Below are 11205 nucleotides of genomic sequence, written 5' to 3' on the forward strand. Positions count from 1 at the left end.
ATGGTTCAATGAAAACTTTTTGTCAATGTTCTAATACACAACACCAAGAGAACTGATTGCTCTACACCAGAATCAGAATCAGAATCAGAATCAAAATAGGTTTATTGCCAATTAAGTTTACACTTCAAAGGAATTTGTTCTGGTCGTTAGTGCGCTCAACATAGAAAATAACAACTGTGCAAAAAATCCAATTAAAAAAACAAAATCAAATAAATAAATTGACTAAATAAATTTCAATTGCATGCTTTTTCTGTGAATTGCATGCAAAATGACGATTAATAAAGTTTCTTGAATCTTAAAGTTGAACTTGCAACTTACTAAGTGGTCAGTGGAAGACCCGGGCCTTGTTGACGAGGCCCACTGCAGAAGGGAAGAAGCTGGATTTATGGCGTGAGGTTTTGGTCCTGATGGACCTCAGCCTCGGGTGCGTTTTGAAATTTGCACTGCGTTCTGACGGTCTGACAGGGGATTATACACACACGCACACACTCCCCCCACAGATACAGAGTGTGCTTTTTTCATCTCACCAAACACTCACATTTATTACGTCCTACCATGAACATCAAATTTAAGATATATAGTATGAGTAATAACAATATGTAATAATGTTATACCAGGAGACTAAAAGTCTCCTGGTATAACAGAGCCACAGAGCCAGGCCAAGTACAACAATAACTTCACAAGGCACATAGTAATCTGATGACATCATACCCACTCTAATCCAACGAACAATTCAAGGAGAATCCCAGTAAGCAGGGACTCCCACGTACATTCTGTGTTTTTCATGTAGCTACGTGATAGGCTGTAGGGTTCATTCCGGTAGCATCTGTCTCCAGATCTGCCCACGTCAGAACACTGTGTTAACTACTCCCTACTTGCTGCTTGACATAGTCATGAGGTATGTGAAAGGTTCTAATATACCTGACAAATGGGAATTCAAATGTTATGTGCAATCATGTATTTTCGTGACTAAAAGATTATCCCTGTAGATTTGAAGAAAACCAAATGTTAAAAGTGAAATGAATTGTCAATTGTTAACTTTGATTTACCTCTGATTACTATTTGTGTTATGATTGCAGAATTTTTCGAGAGACCTGCGTTTCCGCGCCTCAAATGCGTAAAGATTTTCGGGATTGTTATATGCATCCAGATGGACATTGGATACTGTTTAGAAAACAGAATCGGTACACTGTACTTGGAGAACCTTACGCTACCACGCCACTAAGTTGGTAAGAATATGATTAACCACGTTTTCAGGACAATTACGCACCCAGGTCTCTGAGTTAAAAGAAAACCTTGTTAAACACGTGTGCAGGGTAATGTGAACGAAAACTCTGAGTGAGGTAAAACATATGGCTTATTGACCATGCTTAGTTGAAATCTCTGAGTTAGTTAAAGAATATGACAAATATGGCTTATAAAACATGTTCACCTTAATGGGGACGAAGTTGCCGGCAAGTTTTTGGGAGTATTTTACTATTCGGTCCATAGCACCCAAACTCTACCAGGAGGCATCATAGAATTATTTATCCAGCTGGTAATTACTTCTTGGGAGATGTAAGTATTCCGGGCTCGAACGAATAACATAACCTTAAAGTAAATAAGAGCGTTGTTCAATACTAAATTATGAATTCCTGTACTACAATAACGATCAGAAACCTAAAACTTCTTAATCCAAATATAGAATTGGCGACCTCTCTTAATCAGAACCACACCAATTGGAGTTAAATTGTCACAATCTGTAATTTTATTTTATGGAGTCAGATAAACAAAGAACACACATTATTCAACCACACATTTAATTGTGTGGTTGAATAAACCCACAGTGACGTCTGGAGATCTAACAACGCCTATCCTGTATCATCTGGACACCGCCATTGGGCCGGGGAGAAGGACATCCCGAGGATTACAAATGGTGACCCCGCCGTGATGCTCCACAGAAGCCATCTGAAAGCCCGGTGCCATAGAAACTTTGGCATAGGCTTCCATATTCAGATCTTCGTGGGCTTAACAAACAGGGACAGAGATAACGTAACTATCATGGCATTGCATGATTTGTGGCTTGCAGAAGTTGGTGACACATTTGAAAAACTCACAGAAACTGCTAGTGCAAGTGAGAGCGAAATTTGTGAATGTCGGAATACAATTGGCAAAACCAAATCAAAGAACAAAAGACGCCTTTCAATGGGAGGTGTACTTTTGCTGCTGAACAAGAAATATTATGAGGAAATTGTAAACCTCCGTGAGCACCTAAATAAATTGGAAAACCTATAAAACATAAGTCACAAACTTACAAACGCTGACAAATAAAATGAGCGCATAACAGCTCTAAGTCAGACATGCAGTGTACAAAACGGAGAGTAAAGCATTCATGTTACGTCCCCTATACTCAGTTGTGATTCTCGGTTATACACAACTGAAGAGGTTTCTTCCAAAACCGATTCAAATTCAAGTCAAAGCCAAAACCACAATTTTCCTGTTGCTGCAGTGCAATTCCTGCGAAAATGCAGAGCACCAAACGTCAGACGCTTACATCTCGCCATAGCAACAAGTTCTGTGAGACCTGCCATAAAGTTGGAGTTGAGCCACAGAAATGCCGGGAATTGGGCAGGGGTAGGCCTTCACCATATTTCTTGAAGAGGAAACTGTCCTCCACTGTAAGATATTCGGACCAGTCAGATTCAGAGTTCAGATTCACTGAGGAGAATGCACAGAGGATACTTGAGTAACTCAGTCAATTTATTGTCATGGAACAACAGAGGGCACGGTGGAAAAAGACCAAGCAAAATATGTTATCATGGACAAATACTTTGCTGATGATTTTGGAATTGTTCATTGTCAATTTGATTTCTCCAAGCCCTCAACCAAGAACACAGTAGGGTTTTTTTTAGTTAATTAATTCACATCACTAAGCTGATGCTCCAATAGCAGTTTTATGTGAGCATGTGTGAACTCTAATGCCTCATCTGCTTTTGTAGCTGTTGGGACACTTAGACTGTACTCATTAGTTGTTTGTGTGATCTTAATGCTTAGGTAGTTTTTCAGCATCTACTGTTTGCACATCACAGCATTTGGGCACTATCTATATGCCATTTGCGGAACGTGTAGACTTTGTGCATGTGCAGTATCAGAGTTATATGGTTATCTCACAAATATCAATATGGTGCAACACATGAAATGTAGAGATAAGTGGTCACTGTTTTCAGCAGATAGAGTATGTCAATGCTATTTGACTACACTGACAGCAGCTAAACTTACTGTGGTTGCTGTCACAGCCCTTTATGTAATTCTTAGATGCTTAAAGGCAATATAGTTCTTAGACTTGTGAGTTGTTTGCACAGGGTGCATAGACTGCAGTGTTGTTCGAAAGACATTTTCTGTGTTTTAACAGCCAACTCAGGTATCTTATACAAATGTGATGAGTGTTTGGACTCTACCTTTGCACAAATCACAATGTAGATTTCAGTGCTTAATTAATGTTGTTCTTTTTGAGACTTTTCTGATTGTACCAATCCTCATTAAGACTCTGGATGTCATGAGTTAAAGATATACAGTTATCCATATATGTTGATGAAACATGGGTTTTGATAAACATTATTTTATCAAACACTGTACCTATTATTTGGTTGCATTTACAACCATGTTGTGTCCCAATCCAAGGATCAAGGAATTGTAATTACTCTTTAACCATTTGTGGGGCTGATAAACTACCCCCTACCAAGTTATTGTCTGACCTCAAAATTGTCAAATGGCTTCGCATTCACATGTTGACAACAATGGCAGATCTTTGGAGAAAGATGAACAGAGCTCCCAAAGGACAATGTGACATCTTGAGGAGACCCCATCAAATGACACTGCCAAGCTTGCAATGAAGGAGGAAGCAAGGCAGAAAAAGACAACCGTCTTGTGTTCCTGTGAAAGCAAAGTCAATTCAAGCACAGTTGACTTCATGGGACTCCTTTGTCATCGCCCATTTGTCAAGAGGGCCAAGCTGTAAGACCAAAATGGACATCCAAATTGTTATTTATTGTTGTTCCTGTGTTAATGTAACTGTGCTTGGGTCTGTTGTTGTCCAGTTTCTAATAAGTGTTGACGCAGAGACTGCAAAGGGATCTCAGGGCTAACCTTATCTTAACTTCAACATAAAAGGCCAAGGATGATGCTTTAACCACAGAAAGGAATGCTGCATGGTCTGCTGCCTTGGGGCCTCTAGGGCACTGCCAAGGTGCCCCTGAGCAAGGCACCGAACCCCCAACTGCTCCATGGGCACCGTATAATGGCTGCCCTGCACCCTGCATATGAGGGGGCGCAAGATAAATTTCAATTGCATGCAATTTGCTGTGAATTGCATGCAAAATGACAATTAATTAAAAAGAAAGAAAGGAATGTTCTCAGATCACACCTCATACCTTGGTGTCACATGGAGGGCCGGATAATAGGCAAATGGTGAAAGAATGTTGTCTCAATCCACTGACCTCTAGGGGAGAGGAAAAAGTAGTGGATATATTCACACATCTCAGTCTGTTGTCAGTGGGTGTTCCAAAGTCAGTCTTTCATTGGTTTTGGCAAAAGTATGTAAATGTCCAGGATAAGGGTATTTAAGAGGCCATTGTGAAAAGGGCTCGCTCTCTTCTGTTTTCGGCTCTTCTATCTGTGCTCTGCTACCTTTGGCTCTTCTATATTCTCTTCTACCTGGGGCTCTGTCTCCCTGGCTCTTCTCTTTCTCCCTGATCCTTTCCTTCTCTTGCTCTTTCTTTCTCTATACTTCCTTTTCCATTCTTCACTTCTTCTTGACATTCATTACCTGGTTTGTTTATCTTAATTTATCTTAGTTTCTCTTTGTCATTTGTATCTATTTAGATCAGGGGTGTCCAAACTTTTTAAACTGAGGGCCACATACAGAAAAATATATAAAGGTCTGGGCCATTCACCAGAGATTAAGTATGTCGCCTCACCTTTACAATATTAAACATAGCAAAATCAATCAAATGTAGGTTAATTATGCTTGATGGTTGAACATGCTTAAAGAAATAAAACAGCCTACATCAGAATTTTCCATTAATTGGTTTTCATTTATTTTGTAACAAAAAGGGTTGGCAGCACATTCTCAAAACAGCAGCCTCATAGCTTCTTAGTCAGGATGGTGATCCCCCTTCCCAGCCCTGTATAAAGAGGGAAAAATAAGGGGAAAGGGGAGAGAGATATTTAAGCTTATTATGCAAAAATTGATTAGGCTTGTAAACACATCAATGTTTGTAAGAAAATGTTATCAACTTTAATTGACTGAATTTATAAAGTAATTGGGCTTGTTAACACATGAATACTGTGTAATATATATTTGACTTACCTGTAATGGAAACAGCGTAGCACTTAAAGGGAGCAGTGAACTTGCGCTTTGGACTGAATGATGGCTGGCAGGTCAGGAGTAAGTTTGGTGGTTGAGATGCGAAGGACATCACAGAGATGGCTGTCAGTAATTTTGGTCCTCAGTCTGCTTTTGTTCAGAGTTAAGAGAGAAAATGTTTGCTCACATATGTATGTTGAGCCAAACAGGCTCCTCATTCTTCTTGCGTGGCGTCGCATCATAGGAAACTTTGCCTTTTCCAAGCTCCGGTAGAAGTTGTTCACGTTGATGTTGATTCTTCAGAGAATCATCACACTGCATTTCGATAAGTTCTAATTGCAGACTGTCTTCAACTTCTGCTGCATCCATCAGGAAGGGAGTGGACAACAGCGTGATTTCTCGCCGTTGCGCTTGCCTGTCATTGCTGGGTTTAGCTACTTTGTAGCTAGCTATTGTAGCAATTTCTTGTGTTTTGTTAGCCCGGAAAAAATACTGTTGCTGAGCTAGCAGGCTAGCGGCCATTTGATTAACCTTCTCTTCTCGCTCGGCACCTGTGTAAGCCGTGTAGTTTGAATGTTTAGTTTCGTAGTGTCATCGTACATTATACTCTTTCATCACGGCAACAGTTTCATTGCAAATCAAACAGACGCACTTCCCCTTGACCTCTAGGAAGAAATATTCATTCTTCCACCGTGTCTGAAATTTTCTGCACTCACTTGCTATCTTGCGCTTCTTTGGCTCTGCCATTTTCGGTCACTCGTTGCGAGTGTTTTCAAAGTGTTTATTTGGTTTTCTTGAGTGGTGGTGTTGTGTTGCGTGTGTGGTTTTGTGCCTTGTTCAAGACAGTAGCTCCATCTAGTGTTAAAACTAAGAAATACAATACAGTCAAGTGCAAGTCCCATGTGCGGGCCATATTTCATTATATTTTTAGAATTTGCTACAGGCCAATTAAAAATGGATCACGGGCCTCAGTTGGCCCGCGGGCCATAGTTTGGACACCCCTGCTTTAGATCATGTTTTGGAGCCATGGAGCTGATGAACAGCTGACCCGTGGACCCAGGGCCAGATATCGAAATTTACTGAAAAGGGGATCGTTTTTAGGCGGGATTTGAAAACTTCTAGGGAACCTGCCTTTTTAACGGGTGCAGGAAGTGCGTTCCAGAGCAATCGAGCGCGGTAAGAAAATGCTCTATTTCCAAAGGTCTTCGTCTTGACATTCGGAATGACAAGCAGGCTTGCTTGCTGAAAGATCGCACAGGAACGTAATTGGAACTAAGGTGAGAAACATACACAGGAGCTAGGCCATGTAGTATCTTATAGGTAAGACGCACTGACAGGAAGCCAATATAGCAGGCTAGAATTGGTGTAATATGGTCAAATCTACGGGATTTTGTCAGTAGTCTTGCTGCAGTGTTTTGAACAAGCTGCAGTTCCTTAAGGGCAGAGGACTTCAAACCAGATAAGAGAACATTACAGTAATCCAGTCTGGAGGTGACAAATGTGTGAATTAGCATTTCAGCATCTGGAATGTAGAGGCGTTCCCGTGATTCGGCGTAATCACATTTGAGTTTGAGTCCCAGTTATAGTTAGCCTGATTAGTTAAATAATCAAGCACTTGTGGCAGAGGAATGGCAGGTTACTGACACAACATGAAGAATAAACAGACTTTTGAGTAATTAACAATCGTTCCAAGTGATTCTGTGTTAAGTCCTGCCTAGGAGATAGTCGTATAGTCAAGTGGATGAATATTCGTATAAGAGTTATATTCTTGTCTGTAGTATCGTTTATTGAGGTCCGGATAAAGCCAGGGGGCTTCTTGTAATGTCATTTTAAACTGTCTGTATTATATTGGTAGATAAAGTGTAATCTGCTTTGAAGGTTCTGTGAAACTTGTGTTTGGCCACACGTGGTTTTCATAACAAAGCTGTATGTCTGTGTGTGAGTGAGAGGGAGAGATAGTGAGAGACTGACTGTTTGGATGCATGATCGCCGTTCCTGACTGAAAGAAGTTTATGTGTGTGTGATTTGTTAGCATGTGTGTCTGAGAGATAGTTGTATGAGTTTGTGTGATTTGTTTGTGTGAGAGAGATCTGATCTTGTGTCTTTGTATCTGTGTGTGTGTGTGTGTGTGACTTGCAGTGAACAGAGAAGGGGGAGGGTCACTGTGTGTGTGTGAGATTGCGGGAGCAGTATAGAGTGCTGCGTGAGCGTGTGTGTCTGTGTGCCTGAGAACACAAGTTTTCATCCTCCACACACTTTGTGGAAAGTTGAAAGATCTTCCCGGGGTTTTCAGCTTCAGCGCATCACGTAGTTGTACCCGCTGACACGCTGCTGAAGTTTAAAGGGATTTTTTGTCGGGAAATCCCAAAATAATTATTGCATTAGATTTTCCAGTAACAAGCTTCATCTATTCAGAAAGTGACTCAGCAGTTCCACCGGCCCATAACAGTACTGCAGCTACAATATCACTGCTAAATCCTAGGAAGTGATACAATAATAATACAATAATAATATTTCTTATGAATTCTTCTTTTTGTACAACTATTAACAAACATTACAAACAATTTAGATTTATTTTATTTTGGAATTGGAATTCAGTTTTTGTGTTTCTTTATTGAGCCATGGGCTGAGCCATGTCTCAACAGGATGGATGGTAACACAAATATTAATGCTATTAATTAATAAATACAATGCACAAGGAAATCTGAGACCGCATGTGCCTATCATCCACAATCAGTAGGATTTGGGGAGAGACATAATGGCACTATATTAAAAATAGGGAGGATGAGGACAGAGATAAGATACTGACTGAATATATGAGAGATCTGCTAACTTGTGGAGAAGTTTCTTCTGCTAACTCTGTTCCAGGTGATGACATCCCGACACGATTGGAAAAAGTCTCCCCAGGAGAGGGGGTGTACGTGAGAGTCATAAAAAGAACTGGACATCACCAGAGTGGGAAGGATCGTATCAGGTGTTACTAACCAGCCCCACTGCAGTAAAGATTACTGAGAGAACGTCATGGATACACCTCTCATATGAAAAGAAGCGCAACACATAGATAAGACGTAGAAGCCAACTCTGGAGGAAGGTAAAAGTCTGACTACAAAGGGGGTTTAACCTTATATTGGTTAGCCCGTCTCAAACTCAGTGAAGAAACCAATAAACCTTCCGACGGAATAGAGCGAAAAGACCAAATATATAGACTTGGAACATCCAGGACCACGTCCCTGGCATCCTTTCATGCTGCCAGGCTTGTGTGGCATCAGGGGCACAATGTGTCTCTTGACAACAATATTCACCATGATGCAATCACTACTAATTTGGTTTGAAGCATATCAAGGGGAAGCAGCAACCAACTCAACGACGGCATCCCCCACCGGATCACAGGGGGTGGACTGGTAGCTGGTGAGTTGCCAGTTTGCCTCCGGGTCGCTGCCGAGGAGCAAGGCACCGAGCCCCCAACCTCTCCAAGGGTACTGTGTAGTGGCTGCCCTGCGCTGACCCCTCTGTAATGCATGTGTGCAGGACAAAGTTGAATTGTATGTGATATAACAAATGAAAATAATCTTAATCACAGGGGCAAGGGATCACAATTGGTTCTCATCTGACATCTGATGGCTGTGTGGAGACCTCATAACTTCCGCTCATCATGTCATGGCCATTTATTAATCTGATGGCTAATAAGGAAATGGAGTCAATCTTGTCTTTCTTGTTGTTAATTTCTGAGAAGGAATGAAACGATTGCAGGGTCTGAACAGCTCAAGCATCTCGGAGGAACAGACAAAGAACACACAAGCAGACCCTGACTTACGTACATTACATGATAAGCTGGGGGTTCAGAGCTGTGGGCCAGGTTATGGATTTCAAGGCTGTGGGCAAAGTTAGGGAGTGACTGGATGATTTGTGGGGCTGCACTACACAGTTGATAAAAAGTTAAACCTGAAGACCCTCTTCCTCCTCCGCCACTGCCCTAATTTCCTCCTGACACAAAGCCACCAGCCTCCTCCCTTTAAGAGAACTCATCAACATTTGTGATGAGACTAATCAAAGTAGTATCATCTGCAAACTTAAAAGGTTTAACAGAATAATTTGGGGAGGTGCAAAATCCAAGGAGGTCCAATCCAAGTTAATCTTAGGCAACTGGATTTGGACCTTGTTGGTGAAATCAGTGACATCCTCCAAAATTTAACTGGGCAGGTGTGACTTCGAGTTAAGTCGTCAGCGTCCTTCTTCAATGCGTCAAAGGTGAAATTGACCTGTCTCACCCTCATTGCGCCTTCTCTAGAATAAACCTAGCTCTAGGCCTTTCACCATGGAACCTAGACACAAACTGTTAAGAATGAGTCTGTGTTGTTGGCATCTCAAGATGAACCATAGGTGGTTTCTATAGACTGCAATTTTTCTAGCTAGCCAGATTAACTTTCCTTGGATACCATGAGCTGGACGACTGAGAGCCTTCAAAGACATGAAATGAAAATGTATTTATTTTATATCTTTTTCTATTTCAAATAAGCTGTGACATTCAAAGCAACAACCCTGCTGTACAACACTACGACAGTAGATGGCAGTGTAAGACTATGGTTCACTATGCCAAGACAAATGATGTTTCCTTGTCTTATGATTTAAACCTATTTGGGCACAAAAATTGGTGTAAAACCTCAGGCAATTTTTTGTGTTGTGTTAGAGAAGCAAAATTTGATTCGATGGCTAATCAGCTTGAAATCAAGTTATAAGGAAATTTCTGTGGCAATAATAAAACAGTTAGTGAATTTTGCATTAAAACACTTGTTATGTCTGTTCTGTGGCAATAATAGAATAGTTAGTGAATTTTGCATTAAAACACTTGTTATGTCTGCTCTGGTATTTCCAGCCCCTAAATCTACTCTATTGCACCTATTTGGTGCTATTTGGTGCTACTTACATGGTAGTCATTTTAGTCTTCAGTAACCAAATCAAACCAATTCCAAATACCATTTCATGGCCAATCTTAAAGACACAATGACATATATATGGCAATAACGGAACTGATGAGAACTCAAGATTGCATTGAAACACTTTTTAGTCCATTTAGTTTTTCTCAGATCATAAAACTTTTGTAACACATGTATTTATATGAATGCCAGTTAAATCTCCAATAACCAAGTCAAACCAACTTTTTACACATGAGATTTAAATACTTTAATTGTTTAAGTAGCTGTAGGCTTTTATGTATGTATGGGCCTCTAAACCTTTGTGCTGTTCAAAATGCCATGTTGTTAACTCACGTGAATATGTTTAGGTTCTAGCTTCTAAAGAATATCTACTGCCCGAGTGCCTGCAATGCACTGATGCTCCACCAGAAATCATGAAGCAGATTGTGTGTTCGTATTGATGATATAGAGGTCTCAAACTAATTTGATACAAATGGTGTCCAACAATCACTTTGACACACAGTGACACCACTTCTTCATTGGACTGTAGCATTTCTCAAGTTATTTCAAGTGAAGTGATGATTACTGCTCTACCATGTCTAAAGGCACGTTATTTCTCCTTTTAGTGTAAATTATTTTGTTTAATGCTCATGTTTGCACAGTATAATCTTACTTACACTGAGGTGCCAGTTTGGACTGAAAAGAACAAGCTAGAGAGACATCATACATAACCTACATATTCAAAATTTTTCATTGGTTAATTAATCAAACATTGTTTAATCATGAATCCTTACCAACCATGCCTTGCAGAGCAGTACAGCTTAACAGAATTTGGGGGAGTTTTATGAATTCCTTTCTAACATGTTTACACATCATCGCAATCAGAGGCAAACGTGTTTAAGGGAAATGTGGTCTTAATTAATGAAATGACTACTGTTTTCATCATGG

The sequence above is a fragment of the Genypterus blacodes genome, unplaced genomic scaffold (assembly GCF_046128005.1).
Source record: "Genypterus blacodes isolate CSIRO-AG114 ecotype Tasmania unplaced genomic scaffold, CSIRO-AGI_Gbla_v1 ptg000072l_1, whole genome shotgun sequence".
Lineage (NCBI taxonomy): Eukaryota > Metazoa > Chordata > Actinopteri > Ophidiiformes > Ophidiidae > Genypterus > Genypterus blacodes.